This window comes from Poecile atricapillus, chromosome Z, assembly GCF_030490865.1.
Source record: "Poecile atricapillus isolate bPoeAtr1 chromosome Z, bPoeAtr1.hap1, whole genome shotgun sequence".
Lineage (NCBI taxonomy): Eukaryota > Metazoa > Chordata > Aves > Passeriformes > Paridae > Poecile > Poecile atricapillus.
In genome coordinates, this window is record NC_081289.1 from 54,623,353 (window position 1) to 54,641,719 (window position 18,367).

Genomic DNA, 18,367 nt, shown 5'->3' on the forward strand with positions numbered 1-18,367 from the left:
CATTATATCCAGCAGAAAGTAAAGCCTAGGGTTAATTGTGCCCTAGTCCTGCCTGAGGGGAGGTGTGCGGACCCACGGTGTGGGAGAGCTGAGCCTTCCCCCATCCCACTGCTAGGCAGGTCCCAGGAAGAGCAGCCTCTGGTGAGCCCCCTGGGTTTTGGTATGATGCCACGAGGTGGCCTAGGGCATGGGTGCCTGCCAGTGCACAGCACTGGCCTGCTTGTGCCAAGTGACAGAGGTCCTGCCAGGGAAGCACTCCCTGGAATGGGACCTAAATCACCTGAGGAAGCGCTCAGCACAGGTAGTGACACCTCCCTGGACCAGACTGTACAAACGTGGAAGCAGAGGGGCAGGATGGTAGTACAGCTCCCACGGGGAAAACTCAGCCTGCTGCAGTTCAGAATCGCAATATGTGAGAAACAAAAAATTGTAAGGATTTGCTGCCCTCTGGCAGGATTTTGCTACAGCTCAGTTTTTCTGGGAACTGCAAGAGCAGTGCTCAGCAATAGTGCTCCAGCACAGCAAGGTCTGCATTTTCCTTCTGTTTTTTTTGCCAGAGCCACTAGTCAGCAATGCTGCAGCCTTCATGGCACCCTCCTGGAAAGCCAGAAGTACATGCTGATCCCAGGCATGGGCTGGTGTAAGGAGCAGGGCTGCTGGGCTGGCAGGAGGTCCCTGTCCCTTTTCTCCATCTCTCTGCAGCTGTGGGGCAGCCTGACTCTCTGAAGGTGGTCCTTTTGTTGATTGTCTCCTCAAAAGAGCAAGCTCACCTTCCAGCTTTGCCTGTGCAGACTTTTGGTGAGAAATTCAGTTTGGCCTCCTTCTAATGCTGACAAGCCCGGCGTGGCTTTGCCAAGTTTGATTTCTAGTATATGCCTTCTGAGAGATGATCAGGAAAATCAGGCTAATTTTCTTTAACACTATTTTCCAAAAAGCTCAGTAATGCTGGTATGGCACTTGTGGGTATGTGGGTAGTGAGTTTGGAAACCTGTGTTTGCTATGTACTGTGAGTCTCATGGGGCAAGATTCTCTGGCAAAACATTGAATTCTGCAGTGTCTGCCCCATACTGCACTGGTCCTGTGTATGGCCTGCCTGGTCAGCAGGAGGAACAGGCACACCTTGTGTGCTGTAAAACAAGCTGGTGTCTCACACTGTCAGAAGACTATACCCTAAAACCATCAAAGGCTTATTAAAAATGCCTAGGTTGGTTACCTTGGATGCTGATGGTTTTGATGAAATTAGGTTATGCTAGGCCTACCCTAAAAAAACAGAAAAATGTGGGATTGGGGAGGCCCATAAAAGTACCTCAGGTGTGTAGATATTCCTCACTGTTTTTCGGTCTTGAGAGAAAGGAAGGATAGCATAGCTACACTGTTCCCAGCAGTATACATCTAAAAGCCTGGCTGCCCATATGACACCCATGATTCTCACCTCCAGTAGGTCACAATCCCAGGAGAGATAAAAAAGTAGGCTAAGACTGAGGAAGAAGAACAAGAGAACTCAAATACAAATCCATGATGGTTGATTGTATGGGTGAGTGGGATCTTCCCAGGGTTTTGAATGCAGTGGAGATCTTGGAGCTGGAAAATGATACAACTCTCTCTCTCTTACATATAAGTTTGTAGGTTTTGCTGTAGGGACCTTGTGATTAATGATGCTGCTTGTGGCAGTGGCACAGGCCTTAGCTACAAAGCCCACATTGCACACTGCAGTGCTGTGCAGAGATATCAGACATGGTCTGGAAGGCACTAGCTGCATGTGATAGTGTAGCCAGGCTAATAAATAGCTCAGAACAAGTGTTCAGGTATCTGCTTTACTGCTATCAAGGGTTTGAACTTGGATCCCTTTATGGTACTGCACAATGACAATGAGATATGTGTGCTTGTTTAGAGCTATTTGGAGTGTCTCTGGCTGGCACTGCATAGACACTCCAGGGATGTTCACTAAATTGTGAAGATGGTGATAAAAGCCAAGGTTTGATTTTAGAGTTACTCTGGTTGTTATTGAGAAAGCTTGAATGATAAGGAAACCATGTCTTCATCAGGCTTTCCATTGCAACAGACACAGCCCCTGAGATATCCTGGGGCCCACTGAAGTGGTGGCAACACCCTCGGTGAATTGATGAGAAAAGTAGCTGTGGGCTTCCAGTATGCTGGAAACATAAAAAGTATGCTGGCTTCCAGACTTACACCACTTTGGCTGGGAATTTTCCCCTTTGTTTGGATTAGATTGTGCTCACCTTGTTTCTGCAGTATTAGCATGGTAGATGCCTTAGAATTGACTGATGCAAATTCATATATTTATATATGGAATAAATACTGATAGCTCTTCTGTTATGTTCTACAGACAAACTGGGAGATCTGTCCAATGTAATTTCTTATGTTACGAAAGTACTTCCCTGAAACAGAATGCAGTTATGTATTGTTCACTTTTCCTCCCCTGGCATGGCTGCACATACCACTCATCTGCACTTCTCTTGCTTTGAAATCAGCCTGACCATCAGTTTGGGAGAGTAAGCCTTTCAAGACTCCTGGAATGCCTGACAGAACTGTGCTTCCTGAGGTATGATGCACTGAACTTGAAAATATTCTACAGGATTTGAAGCCCCCTAGCTAAAGGAAGAGGGCAGGCACATTACAGGAAATCTGAGTTAATGGTGGCATACCCTAAAACTTCGGTTTTCAAACCCATCCAGAAAAAAAAGGCATGGCATTAACTGTTACATCCCAGCTGAGGTCTTCACTGGAGTAGCAGTTTGAGCAGTCTGGAGTTACAGATTGAGCACTTTGGAGACCTTAGTGGGCCTGCAGCTGTGGCGCAAAAGATATCTACAGAGGAAAGTCCAGGAAATTCATCACTGAAATGGAAGGGAATATTTCAGCAAATGATGTTAAATCTTGGATGTTAACAATTTCCTTTGAAAAAAGTGCAAAAAACTTTTATGAAGCAATGGAAAGCAAACCAAAGGGCCTGTGGGAATGCTACTTATACCCTGACTGTCATGATTACGGTTTCCATGATTAGAGCTATATTGGTTTCTGCCCAAAGATTGATATTTTTAGGAACAATGAATTTTCCAGTCTCTGGAATAGCTTTGCAGCCCTGTATCTTTCCATTGACATTTAGAAACCCCTTGGAAACAGTCAAAAACATTTTGTACTTCTCTCAGTTTAGGCTGAATGAATCCATAGGGTTCATTCCTCCATGGCATCCCAAGATTATGCTTTGCCTGTATTTGTGTATACCTGACTAGGCTATAGAGAGGAACCTTTATTAGTTTTGTGTATTGAAAGTTTCTGCTGGAAGAATGTAGGCTGCATTTATCCTTTTAACCATTCTTGCAGATGGTGCATCAGGATGGAAAACCTCCTACTTGGGCCAGCTCTGCTGGTTCATGCTAATTATCCACATGCTTTAAAGAGCGCAATGTTCTGAAGGAAAAACACAGCTTTGAATATCTTCTTTTTAAAAATTATTATTTTTTGCTTTACTTCCTAACTAGGCTGTACTCAAGAGAGCATTTGAATTGATTAGAAGGATTTCAGAAATTTGGTGTAGTACATTGGAGTCTGTTAATGCATTAATCCTCCCTCATGGTCAGGTATGCTATCACGAATCACTAGTAATCACTCCCTGCCCTTTTTTTAGAAGGGAAACTGAGGCACAGATGTTAGCAACTTGTTCTTTGTACATAAGGATGGAAAATTGGAACCAGCAGTCTTTCTGCATGCCTCCACCTCAAAACCATTTAATTTAGTCCCATAATACCTATGTTGGTCCAGGCCAATGGTGCCCCAGAACAGAGGAGTACTGCTCCCATCTGCTGAACACATACAAACACACAGAGAACAGTATTTCTAAGAGAGGACCATTACCCTAGGCCTTTTTCTGTGTGATTCTGGACATCCTCACAGAATGCACGAGGGCAGTAGACTTCCTCTGAAATAGCAGCATGATTTGTTTGTCACTGCCCTGGTCCTGTTCTCACCTGTAGACAGTGACTGCACCACCAGCAGACCTCAGTTTCTCTGTTTCAGAGTTTAGCAAGTGAGCTGCATTTGCTTTTCAAGGCTCTGTTTGAATTTTCATCCCAGGTACTGAATCTGAAGTTGGCATCCTGTCTGAGAAGGAGCATTAGCTCCCTCCCCTGTGAGGTCTCACCACTCCCTTATCCCTGCCATTACTCACCCACTGCACTTCCCAGCAAGGTGCTTCGCTTCTCTTGGTCTTGAGGACATTGAAGGAGACAGAGACACCTGTCTTGGTACTTTTACTTAGCTTGCTCTTCCTTATCTTTGCAAGGAGAGGGTAGACAGACATCAATAACTGCTGCATCCTCTTTGTCATTTTATGCCCAGTTCCTGCCTCTTTTCTCCTTTCAGGCAACATATCTCTGAAGTTTTTTCACATCAAGTCAATTATTGATGTACATCCCCTAATTCAGTGATGTCTAGGGAGTCACTTGCTTATCAATGGCCTTTCAAATTCTGTGTTTATGGCATAGTAATTCACTTGTTGCTGATCCTTAGCCATGGTTCAAATTAAGGATAAATATCCGAGCACCAAATACCTTCTCCTTACAGTCTGCTCTGTGATCAGGTCAGTGAAAGACATCTCTCTGGAACAAAACTAGAAAGAATATAAATTTAAAAGAATATTGTAACTGAAATTCTTAAAATTCGCCAAGTGTTGCATTTTCTCTTTCATTTAAAGTTGCACAATCCTGATATTTCCCTCCCATAATGTGAACCTATTTGCGGTTGCTTTTTCTAGGTTTTTATAAGAATCTGAGTGAGCTCCTAGGGAAAGCAGCAAGAACAATGCATGCCTTTGGAATCACAGCTTTCAAATTGGAAAGGGACTGGAAAACAACTTATTGATATAACAAAATGGCTCTCTGCTTCCCTGTATCAACAAAAATAGAACTGAGGCAACGTTTTGGGAAATTCTTGTGTAAAAAATCCCACTTTAATGAAAGGATTTAAGTTGCTTCTAGTAATTGATGAGTTATTAAATAATTAATTAATTAATTAAATGAGTTATTAATTAATTAATTAATTAATTAAATTTTTGCATCAAAGTGGATTAAATGCTTTTTTTTCCCCCCAGTTAATTCACTTCCTTATTACCAACATCTCACCCTGTACCTAAGTTTGCAACTTTAGTTTAATATTCATTGTAGTCTAGACAGCAAACCTTTATCCAGAATAAAATATAGCTCATGTGGATGAGAATGAAGTCGTAGACTTTAAGAAAGCCACATAACATACCACTGGGTTACTTTAGAAAGGCTGTGAAATGCTGAATTAACCTGACAGTGATATCTTTACTCTTTTCACTGTAGCAAGATGTTTTTAACACTATTGGGAAGAATGCTCTGGGAGCTGCAGGCATTGTTATTTGGTGAGGTATGAATTAAACTTCTTTAGAGGTAAACCTTGGCCTGACTTTAATGCATTGTGTAAGAGCCTCCTTGTATCCTGTTAATAGAGAGTATCTGACTGCACCAGTCCTGAGTACTTAGCACCAGCAGAGCTGACTGCTTAACCAGCCTTTGCTGTCCTCCAGTCAGGAAAACATGGAACATGGTCAGCTCTTCCTGGCCGAACAAGCCTCTTGTGAGGCTCATAGGCAGCCAGTAGTAGGAAGCCAATGGCTAATACCAGGCATTTGGGAAGACTGTTCCTCAGTAGTTATCATCCTGGTCAAACTCCCTTCCAGCTGGGTAAAACACTAGGAAATTATCTAGAGCATGATTAGCACACCAGACAAGGTCTAGTTGGTGGTGCTCTGCAATTTGTCAGGCTATGAGAACTGTCCTTGTATGTGGGCAAGAAAAATAAAGCAGGCTGTTAAGATCAGATGGAGAGGTTTTGTAATACATATCAGACCTAGCCACGTTATAATCATAGATTGATTTTTGAGGCTCTGCCATGTCCTGCAGTTTTCAGAAAGCCACATATCAAACTTTGTCATAAAAAAAGACTTTTTCCTTAAAGCTGTGTGAAATGGGTGTTCTGGGCTGTTTTTCTCCTGGCAGACAGTATAGAAAACTCAGCCAGCATGAGAATGAATGGCTGAAAATAAGTGTTCAGTTGTCCTCAGGAAATTCAATTACTTCAGCCAATTTTTTAAACATTTGGATGTAGTCTCTGTCAGAATCAATACAAATAGGAGGGTGAACTTCCTTCCACCCCAGTCAAGTGACAAAGGCAAGCTTCTGGAGCTTCCCCATCAGCTCCAGACACCCACAGTCTTACCACACAGCCACACTGACATCACCTGCTTTTCTAGCATATATCATGGCCTCTTGAAAGATCTACACACTGGTGTGTCCTGGAGAATGTAAGTTGCTGAAGTAGTTTTTGCCTCAATAGGATTATATTAAATTAAATTTATTAAATTAATGTAATTTATGTTATCCCAGATTAATTAATTAATGCAGACTCCTTACATTTTGCTTATTTTTTACAATGTAAAAGGGGAAAAAAGGGTGTAGTCTCATATTAACTAAAATTTCTACCTTTTACAGAGCAGCTGCAGAGAAGTGCAAAAATTCATCCGTTCTGAATTTGAGCCCTACATTATCAATGTCACAGCAGCAGCTGAGGTGTGAAGGAGGCATCTTTGTCAGGACAATGCATCATGTGGGCAAAGAACCTCAACTTATCTACACTTCAATTTAAAGGCCTTCCAGATAGATGTCTTGAGAACCAGTGATTTATTGTGAGAGGAGAAACATCGAATGAAGATCTAGAAATAATGGCAGAGACAATGTCTGCCTCTGCTGTCAGGGCTATGAAGGAACTGGCTGTGATGAAGTTAAAGTTGTTGAGGACCATTCAGGGAGCTCTGCAGACTGTCTTCCCCAGATTTGCAGTTATCTTCTCAAAGTACTGCTTAATCAAAGGGCTGGCATTAGTCAGCCAAGAGGAAAGATAGAGTGGATCCAAGGAAACTTTCACATGCTCTGCAGCTGGGGGCTGAACGTATCATTGTCCCAGACAAAATCCAAACCCTGCAGCTGTACCCTGATGTTTTATGTCCATAAATGACAGAGAGAGAGGGGAGCACCTTGGAGGCTGAGTCAAAAATGCCCAGATTTCAGGAGCATGTCTGGCCCTCAATCTCATTCTCTGAGATTAGGCTGTTAAGCAGTCTAGAAGTCTGGTTTCTGCTCAGCTATCAGGTATCACCAGGACAGCAGAAGACTGCTGCTTCTGAATAAAACAGCACAAGGTCACTTTTCTCCTTTGTAAAGAAAGGAAGAGTCTGCCCACATCATACTGGATGCCCTACTAGATAGACCATTCTCCCAGGAAAAGAATGATAAAGGGAGATTCTTAGTTTCTTTTCCATTTGAGTGAATTCAAGTTCATACTTTCCTCTTTCATGGTCAGTGTGATGAAGGTGTTCATGCTTTGAGTCCTCCACAAGATAAACGGGAATAAAACAGTCAGGAGCTGAGGAAGAAAAAGTATTAGTATATTAGCATATATACTGAGAGAAGAATGCATATATTCTACTCCAAAACAAATTGTGTTTTTTAAAGCCATGGCTATTTAAAATAAAATTAGTAAGTAGTGCTAGAGGCAGGAGTATTATATATGTATTTGTATTAGAATATGTGTAACTGGATAAAAAATAGACAAATAGCCATATGAAAAACAGGGATCAGTAAGACCTGTTTTGAGTTCTCTGCTTTTTCTTCTATTTGATCCAGGCAAACATTTGCAACATAACATCCAACTCCCACCTGCTCCTACTACTTCTTTTTGTTTCAGAACCTTAAAGATCCCATCGGGCTTTGACCTTTGTGAATTTGCACCTCTTAGCAGCTTTTCCTTCTTTAAACATATGTTATTATCCTCATACATCCTCAGTGAGTTATTGTTGTAATAACTATGTTAGAAAAGTAATTGTGCATTGAACAAACATTATGTTAATAGAGCTCTTGAAGGCAAGTGAGAAGAACTTTCATTATTTTTTTAACAGAATTCCATTGTAGAAATAAATATTTTAGATTCTATTTAGGTTAGGAGAGGCTGTGAACAAACCACAGCCAATCAATAAGAAATTAATTAACTTTACAATCATCCTTCTTTAAAAGAAAAAAAATATAAACTAAATTCAGGCTATTTATTTTCAAAAAATAAATTAAAGATATCTACCAAAATTTTTCTGAAGCATATTTTTATAGTGAGAAAAATTAGAGATTTTTAAATTTTTTTTTAAATGGAATGGCTTTCTCAGACAAATGCATTTTTTTAAAAATCAGAGTATGATTGTGGTGGATTTTTCAAAGGAAGGGTGTAAAAATGATTCATTTGACATTTTGCTTGTGCTGTAGGACTGAAGTACATGTTAGTAGGAAACAAAATGTTTCAATATTTTCTGAGCAGCACTGAATTAGATGTTAGTTTGACTCTTCTTGTTGTCTCCATTAAGGTCACATCTTACAGAAAGGCAGTTGCACTCATAGTAACTGAACAGCAGGGCAGTGAAACAGTATTTTATAAAATCTTCCGTGAATATGATAAATTTTCAACTGTCTGTAATACATTAGTGAATCCTGTATAAATGTCTATCCAGGTATCCTGGTATGCAGGCCCAGATTTCTCCCACTGAATATATCCACTGAAGTGGGGCAACTAAACTTGTAGCTCACCTTTTAGGTGGGAGAGCACCTCCACTGGGCTTTATCTGGTTTCTATCTCAGCAGTCTTGGCAGAGCAGATGATTTTGTGAGGGTCAGGTAGCTGGATCTGCTGTGTGAGAGGATGTGCATGGTGAAGAGATGCTCCCCAAGCCCCACCAACGGGGTCTGTTCTCATGGGGAAAGCTGACCAGGCGCTCCTTCTGACGCCTCTGCTAGCATCGCTCTCCTTCTGAGGCTGGACACAGGCTGTGGGAGATACATTTCCATACATCTGTATCAGCTCCACTTCTGAGATCAAATCCTTTCTCTTCTGTTCTCCTGTGAAGATAATTTCTGATTTCTAATTTTATAACTTTCTGGACTACTGTTTTCTTCTCTTTGCGTTTCCTGCTGGCTGCATTTTGCTATCTTTAACTGATGTGCTGGCATTTGCACATTTCTTTCCTGGGATCTAACCATCATAGAGCATCCTGTGAAGAATCAGTTGCCTTAAACTTCACGTCATGGGTTTCTCTCAGTGCCTATATCCTTAAGATTTAGACATACCAAACGTTACCAGTACAGTGGCTAAATTTTTTATAGTACGAGTTAGATACCAAAACAGGCCTGAAAATCTGCACCCGGGCTCTCAGCAGCTGCATGGTTAAAACTTGTAATGTGGGTTGTGGAACATAATGCAACGTGTTGTAATGAAATTGACAGTAGAAAAATTTATTCTAGCTACACTTTTGTTCCTGCAGTGGATTGAAGTTCAATTTGCGTTATTATAGCTACTGAGTGGTAGTGATAATATTAAGTAATCTCTGTACATCCACGAGAAGGATCCTTTTAAATATAATAAACATACTTTCTCCTATTATAGTACAAACTGTGATTCTTTCTTTCATGTTTGTGAGACTTAACATTTCTTAGCAGTATCAAGTGGAAATAATACATGAAACTAAATGTCAGGAGGAAGATAAGCACAGGACCCTCTTGGTGCTTTTGATGGTCTGATCCAAAGCCATGTGAAGTCAACGGTAAGCTGCTTTGGTTTCAGTAGGCCCAGCATCAAGCTGGGGTGTCTCCCAGGGAGTTACACCAGAGGGTCTTGTGATCTTGACAGGTGTCTCTTCCATGTTAGAACATGCCTAAAATAAATCAGAAGGCATGCATTGCAAGCAAAAGCATGTTTTAAAGAGGTATGTATAGACACCTAAACACAGAAATATCTTAAAGTGCTTGTTAGTCAAATAAGGTAAAGATTTTGATAAGCTGCTGAGCATTTAGATAAAACATAGATATCCAGTGTGATTTGGATTTTAACAATACTTTTTCGTATAAGGTATGAGAATAATTTAAATGTTGTTTTGCCTAACCAAAAACTTAACAAACAGATACGGATCTGCTAGTATCTCACTAATAATTGAAACCAGCCACACTTTTCAGCACATCTAATCTTTTAGCAGAGGCAACCAAGGTTACTGAAATAGTTTTGTAGACAGGAATGAGAACAGGATGGCAGGAAAGCTGCTCTGACATAATTACCTGCTGATCACCCTCCCAAGCTTTTCTATGAGTCACTTACAAATGGGAAATCTGATACTAATTCTAAATTTCAGGTTATTTGGACCATTCATTTTTAGTAATTCTCTGGCACTGTGTTCTGCATTTCCCACCAGCTTTTGTTAGCAAAGATATCTTCTTGTTTCTTGTGTTTCCTCTCATCCTGGAAAAGGACAGATGTTTGATACTGGCACTTGGTTGCTGTTATAACATGAAGTGGCTGTAAAATTCATGGCCTTTTTCTTCATGTAGATCCAATCAGACAAACCCCATTTGTATGTTCAGCCAGTTTGGAGGTACAGATCCATGTGACAGCAAGGTTCAGCTAGTGTTACAAATTAAATCAGAAATTCTGATCCAGTGGAGGCAGCCCTCATCCTAACCATCCTGCCTTATTCAGTATTAAATTATTTTTCTTGACTTAGCCTCAAGGCAGCTGAAGGGTAATTCTGCACCTTCTTGCCCATTTCTGCTGATTGATATTACAGTCAGGATTTTTCTTTATCACTCAACCAGTTCCAGATGTCTGGATGTTGATCTTAATCCCAGGCTGGGGCTTTGCTGCAAATCAGTTTGACAGTCAAGTGCAAAGTAGATTTACCTTGGCATAATTCAGGTGCTTAACTCTCTGAAATGATGCCTAAACTCAGCAATAACACTATTAAATATAGCACTTTAAACACTGTACAGATTGCATCTCATATTCGTTTTTAATTGTGTTCTACATTGAAATTGATGGACTAGGGCTCCTAAGTACACCTAATGAGTCAGATTAATAGGAGTTTGTTTCTATTATTACCATTTTTATGTAGAGTGGATTAAAAAGTAACTACTGATCTGAGTCCTCATACCCTAAACTGTGACTGATTATTTTATGCTTATATTGAATAATTTAATCACCAGTGTCATTGTACTGAGAGTATGGAACAAATTATGTATCTCTTCTCTCTTTTTACACATACTTCCACCTTGTGCTCCACTGATGGAAGACTGAGGAATGCCACATTCTGAAAATTACAGAATTACATCTAAATCTTATAATGTCTTGAACCCTAACCTGCTGAATTGGTACCTGAATTTTCTACTGGGCTCCAGATTTAGTTCAGCATTTTCTAACTTAGCCAATGAGGCTGCTTACTCAGATCAGTTTTCACAGTTTCCATACAAAACTACAAACTGCCTACAGAAAAATGAAGTCTCAACTAAATGTGGCTTTCTCGGTATTTAGAAGCGTGGAAAATGTGGCTCTTTTCTTAACCCTCACTGGATGTGGCTGGTGAAGGCTTGAGCATTTTTATTCCCTGAAGATTTGTTTAGAGCTGGAGCAGCTCTGCAGTTTCCTGCTGCACATGGAATTTGCAAAGTAAAGCCCAGCCTTTTTCCAAATTTTCAGGCACAGCTCATTGAAATGGCCTCAGTACTGAAGGCAAAGGCTTTCCTAGCTTTTTGCTGTATCTGTCAGAGCCATCTATGTTAAACAAATGGGACAACGGTGAGTTTCTCCCAGAGAGTGGGAGGAAGGATGGCAGCTGAGCATTTAGGGGAAAAGTCCTTAGTTTAAAAGACTGCATTTCTGAAATAAAAACTAATACACGCCTCTGCTACCAAGAAAACCACTCTTTATTAGAGTGCAGTACAGATTTTAGTACCATTCACATAAAGCAACTTTTTGTACAACAAAGTACAAAAGGTTTACAAGTAACTCCTGAGATGGAAGAAGTGGGTGCTCATATAGGTGGTAAAATCCTCTTCTCCACTTCCTGAATATAGTGCTTTTATTTTAATAATACACATTTTCTTATATTTCTTTATATTCTGCCTTGTGATTTATTGTATAGTAAAGATTAAAAGGTATCTGATTGTATTAATGTCAGCAGTGGTTTTTGTTCTATTTTAAATAAATAGAAGATTAAAGAAAATATGTAATTTGCAGTCTGGTCTTGCATTTATCTAAATGATTATTAGGGATTCTGGCCTGTAAAATTAAATATTATGACTCAATATCATATATATCGTTGTCATATTTTGATATAATACAGACTTCACTAGCAGTGACATGCTTGTCCAACAATGTGAAGCAGACAGAGAAAACAGTATGGCCTTACTTATGTCCAGAAATAAGATGCATACAGGAAGAGCAGCAGCCCCAAACCAGTTCTGTTTTGTCAGGCAGCTGAAGGAAATGTAGGAAGAAGTGCCCTCAGAATTACCAAGTTTACAAAAGTTTTCTAATCTATATGGATGTTCCAAAAAGACCTGCTGTTAGACTTCCCAGAAGATATGGCCTGATAAGTTCAGGCAATGTTTGTTTATCTCCTGAGACAAAGTCTTTGTCTGTTACAGGAGAAAAGGCAGATTCTGGAACTTTCCCTATTTTCTTTTGCCACTCTAATTCTCCCAAGTTTGTTCAGCTCCTGGGCCTTTAGTTTCATTAGAACATTTGTCTGGAACAGTGATGAGTTGAACGTTTTGAGAAGCAGAACTGAAAAGAGAAAGGAAACAAAATGCAACAACTGTGCTGTGTGCACAAGCAATATCCACACCTGCTGGGGAATTGGGCTTCACAAGGGATGCAGTCCACCCCTACCAACAGCTTGCAAAATCCTTCCAGTCACTTTGACAGGAATGTCAAACTTCCATCCAAGAGACAGAAGAACTATTAAAATTTAGTTGTGATTCATCATGATAACGAACACTCATCTGTAAACACGTAAAATTTGATTCTGCATTTTGACTCTTATTCTTAAAACTTATGTTTATCAGATACATGATTTCTTGAGTTTTATTTTTTTTAACCCCTAAATTTTCACTTCGTCTCTTGTATTGATTATAAGTGTCCCATAAGGAATACTTAATGTCAAAGAGCATTGCAGAAAATGTGCTATCTTTCTGAATTTTAGCCAGCTGTTGGATGGATAACATTGACAGTTTAAAGCTCCTGCTGAACTTTTTACCATTTGGAAAATGAATCAGAGACTTCAGTGGGATTTCTCTGAGTTATGCCAGTTGTGAGTCTGACCCTAAGTCTTTCAGAACTGGCTAATTGTTAATCAATTAGAAAACCCTTCATCTGGCATGTGAAAAATAGCATTGAACTGCCAGTTCAGTCCTTGGCTTTTCTGGTGGAGTTTTGACAAGGAAAATTGTCTCGATCTTTTTAGTGGCTGCCCAGGCAGCAATTACAGGTTCTCCTCAAAGTAGCTGCTATGGTCTTGTGCTTTTAGGGCAGTAGAGGAAGGAGACAGGAAATACGTGAAAGGGCAGGAAAGGGGAATACAGCCATATGGGACTTGTGTGCTGGGATCATTTCTCTTATCAGATAGGTAGGAAAAGCGAAAGGATTGGATGTCAATGTGGATCCAAAGGAAGAGCCTGAGTGACTGCGTCAAAATGATACTCTACACAAACCATTCTGGGAGCTGCTGTGAGTCCAGAGAGGACCTACTTAGTGTAACTGTGCCTAAAATTAGCACCAGCTCTCTGATGCTAACCAGATTCCTAAGCAGGCATAGGGAGAAGGGTAGTGCCAGTAAAAGATGATCTGTGTAGGATTGTCAGGGTGCCTATGCTCAGTGTGTGAACCAAGTACATGACAAATAGCAGAAGTCAAGTACCCAACCTGAACAAGTGCTCAGCACAATTCTGGCCAACATCTGCTCCGACTGATGCTCTGCAGAATCACCCAAGTCCTGATGTCTACCATAGGTGTTTACTACCATCTTTTGGGTAACAGCTTGAAAACATTTATAGCTATTGCCATCATTTACAGCTATAGCACTGGCCCAGGGGCTGGGCCTGATCTCAGCAGCAAGCTGTAAATTGCTTCTTCTGTCTATATGCCTAGTATTTTATCTTGCCAACTTCATACATTAATCTGCAGCTGAAAGGTATTTTGAGTAAAGCAAAATATTTGAGGCCAAACAGAGGACCTAAAATAGTATTAGGCCTGGTTTTCTTTTTCCCAATGTCTGCATATCTGAGGCTGCTGATGGAGCTGCTTTCATCAGAAACCCCTGATTTCATAGCCCAATTATATGGTTTATTTAGTCTGTTCTTACTATTAATTTTTTTAGTCATATGGAGGATGGATGGGAAAGACTGTTTGAAAGATGTCACACTGGCATCCTCCCATCTTGGATTCCTACCTCTCGTCAGCTTGGCTTGCTCAGCAGGTCTGCTGCTCTTGGCTGAGTCTGAAGCAGCAGGCACACAAATGGCCCAGGTGGAATTACCTATTTTTAAACTGATTTCTGCATCAGCAGGAATTGAAAGCTATTCTATAAATCCAAAAAAGAGCTTTAAATCTCTCTCCTATCCACTCCCACACCAAGCTCGCATCCTATTTCCCTGAAGTTAAAGCTTTACTCAAAGAAATCTGCTTCAGGTGGATCAATTTCCTAGAATGCATTCATTAGTTCCTGCTGGCGTAGCACAGTGAAGGTGGAGTGTTACACAAACAAGTAATAATGCTACTAATATGTGCTATTATTAAGGCTATTAAAATACCAGCTGGCGTTGAAAAAAAAAATAAAATTGCTGTCATTAAACATATATTAGGGCTTTATAATGAACAATCAGCATGACTGGTCCTGTGCAATCTTGGCAAACAGAGTTGGAGAGGAACAATTTCACTTGGCAGCTTTGTAGCAGCGAGGGCAGTGGGACTGGCTGTGAGCCAGGACTGGGGTGCAGCACTGAGCAGGGTGTGCTCACAGCCCTGGCCTGCCGCTCTGCCCAGACCTCGGGGAGATGTGACCCTTCTGCTCTGCTCCCAGAGATTGTGGGCTGCTTGCTGATTGACATCAGTAAGCTCCTTGCCTGGTGTATTGGCAACCAGCTTTGCTAATTCCTACACACTTATTGTTGCTTTTCAATACCTGGAGGATTTCCTTCGATGCTGTCTGGCAAAATATAGAGTACAGAAAAAATAATAATTTTCATTTATGAAGGAATGCATTTGGCTGGGATTAGCTTGGATTTCTGCAAGCATGCTCATTTTTTTCTGTCTGAAAATTTAGTCTGGCATTTCTTTTCATGTTCATGGCTACAGATGAGATCAGATAAGTGACATCTGAGCATTGAATAGGACCTTTTCAAAAAATGGCATGTCTATTCTAAGCATGCTGCAAGTCCCATGTATCTCAGACATAGTAAATTTTCTCTGCAGATCGGCTTTAAAACTTCTGCCCCAGTTGCCAATGCTTCCCAAAGATGCTGGACCACTGATCAAGGCATACAGTTTGACCTATGTGGTGTGAAGAAATGACTGAAAACTCGTGAAGCCAAACATCAAAAAGAGCTTAATGAGTATTGTTTGTAATAGCTGGCATTTAAATCACATAACATTTACAGTAAATTCCTGCTCTTTTATAGCATGTCCAGCCCATGAATCTTGAAATGCTTTACAAAGTCCTAAACAACCATTTTGCAGGTAGCCAGACTGTAGTCCAAAGAGACAGTTTTGCTGATGGCTGAGCCATGAGCAGGGTAAGAGCCCTCAGACCCCAGATGAACAGGCTACCCAAAGCCCAAAGGATGAACAGGGTCTTGCCTTACCACAAACCACTGCAACCGTACATTCTGCAAAAGCAGACACCACCAAGAAGAGCAGAAGGAAGGTCCAAAGGACAAATGGTCCTTTCTTCACCCCAGAAGTCTGCTGTGATTCCCTTGGGGTCTTTCCCATTTGTTTCAGTGCCTGGGCACTGGCAGAGGTCTTGTAAGAGCAGTTATGGCACTGTTGCACTCCTGAGCCTATCTGTTCCCAGCAAAAGCAGCTAACTGGGAGGAGTGGTACCAGAAATGACATATGGTACATCTCTACTGTGTGCTTTCATTTATTCATTCATTCAAAATAAAGAAATCACAGACTTGCATAAAAAGAACTAAACCCATGAATTGCCATTAGCAGGGCTTTCCAGAGTTTACCAAGTGAGGCTATAAGCAGTTTATCTGTCTTAGCTGTAGTTTATCTAAACTAGATCATATCCTCTCTTGAATGTTTTCTAGCTGTTAAAAGTAGATTTGACTCACCCTTCCTCCTACTCTTACAATGACTTAAAGAAACTCAAGCAAAGGCCCTTTACCTTTGAATAAAAATGCCACACAAGGGTTTTAAAATACTCAGTCCCACTGCAAACTCACACCTAGTTTAGCTAGTTCACAGCACCATTCCCAGCTCTCCCATCAGCCTGTTCCCAGTTTCAGTTGCTGAATAAAAAAGTCCTAAATTATTAACTCCTGAACCTGCTGATGCAAGCCTCAAAAAACTGCCCTCAGGCTCAAGATCTAGAAAGCAGAGAGGAACTCAAGTCAAGCAAAAAGTGTCTCTAAAACTTCTGCGATCAGCTCTGGTAACCTGTGGCACCGTGACAGGCTGCTCCTGGAGCAGCACAGCTCTCGTGCTGCCCACGCTGCAGTGGTGGGAACAAAGCCTTGCTGGGCACACACCTCTGGGAGCATGGCACGGGGAGGAGAGATAGGAGCCTCCTGTGTGCTGCCTGGCCAGTGTCTCTGGCTCACAGTGCTAGTGCCCGACCTACAGACATACAAGCACTGTGAGAACTGTCTTACTTGTCTCTCTTCTTCAAAACATTATTGAATGTACATAATTCAACGTAATGGAACTAAAGTACATGAAAAGGAATTTCTTTATGTTGTCACCAAACCTGTGAAATAAAAATTTGCTTTAGTTTTAGCAGACTATCTTAACTTATAATGGTTTGCCTATTTATCAAATAGACTGCAGTACCTGGATTTTATATTAAATATTTAAATTTTTTATGTTCTGTCATTTTTGGGGATAGGTTACTTACCCACAAATTTATTGTGTTTTCTGAGGCACTCTATCTTTCTGACCAGATTAATCAAATTCTTTCAATCAGTCTTCAAGGCAAATGTTAATGGAGAAAGATAACATGTATTTCTTTAGAAATTTTCACTCCTTTCAAATAAAATTTGCTGTTTCCTCAAGAGGCTTGCTGAAGAAAACTTGCTCATTAAAATATTAATTGGAAACAGACAGAAAAGTATTATGAATAGAATCTCACATCTACTAAAATCTATTCCTAGAGGAATGTGATTACCAAAATTCTCAAATAGACTTTGTAGCACTGATCAACTCATTGTATTTAAAAACATGATAATCTTTTTAATCTTCTCATTTCTCAGTGGAAGATTTGATGGTGTAGAAATGAGCAAATATAACTTATCCATATTATCTCATGTTTCCTGGGAATGGACCAGTTCCAAAGTAAGGTGAATTTGTCTGCTGATTGAAATATAAGAGTGACATCGCCTTTTCTTATTCCAAACTTCTTTACTGAGTACATACTTTTACTCAGTGCAGTCCAAATCTTTTTCCAGGATGACTCGAAAGAACCGCAGATGTTTTCTGACTCAGTTTTCCTCGGTAACTCTGTGTCCCACGCTGGCTTCCAAGGCTCTGCTTTCTGAACAGCTCCGCGTCCCTTCCTGTGCCACGGTGCTCCAGACGGGAGCTGCTGAAGCAGCACAGCAACAGGGTCAACAAACCAAACTCCCCTGTGTGATCAGCTGGGCCACACAGAGAGAGGGAGTCAGAAATGTGGCCTGTGTACCCTGACAGAGATGGGCACCCCCTTGCTTTGCTCCTCCTCGTGAGGAGCAGAATTTGTACAGTTCCTCGGCAGCTCTGTCCCTCAGATTTCCTGGGCCTGTCAAATGGGCAGAGGTTTCATAAACGTGCTGGGGCTGCCCGAGCACCCCCAGGGCCACTGCTCTGCAGCTCTGCTGGTCAGTGGGTCATGGCCAGCTCCACTAAGGAGGCCTGGTGCACAGGGTCAAGAGGAGTCAGCCAAAAACACAAACTCACTTTCAAGTCTCCACCTGTCTATCACATTTCTGACTTGTGCCGTTTCAGGAGCTTGCAGATTTTCCAATGGCTGGTTTTCATTCTCTTCATATCTATGATCAGGGACTTCGGCTCTTACAAAGCACCAAATGCTTCTGTCTGCATTCCAAGGGCCCTCACCCCTCCTGATCTCAAATGCTGGGAGGAGGTTGGGATTGTTTTGTTTGCTGTGCCAAAGAGTACATGCTGTAACAAGTGAATGTGGGCATAAGTGGTGTGCCACAAACTTCACTCTGTGCCACTTAGGGAAGGACTGGAAGAACTGAATGTC

General features: G+C 41.0%; 1 pseudogene; it reads left to right on the forward strand.

Annotated features, from left to right (window-relative positions):
• Window positions 1–187: 187 nt before the first annotated feature.
• Window positions 188–3,436, forward strand: LOC131572582 (hyaluronidase-4-like; annotated as a pseudogene).
• The last annotated feature ends 14,931 nt before the right edge of the window (window positions 3,437–18,367 follow it).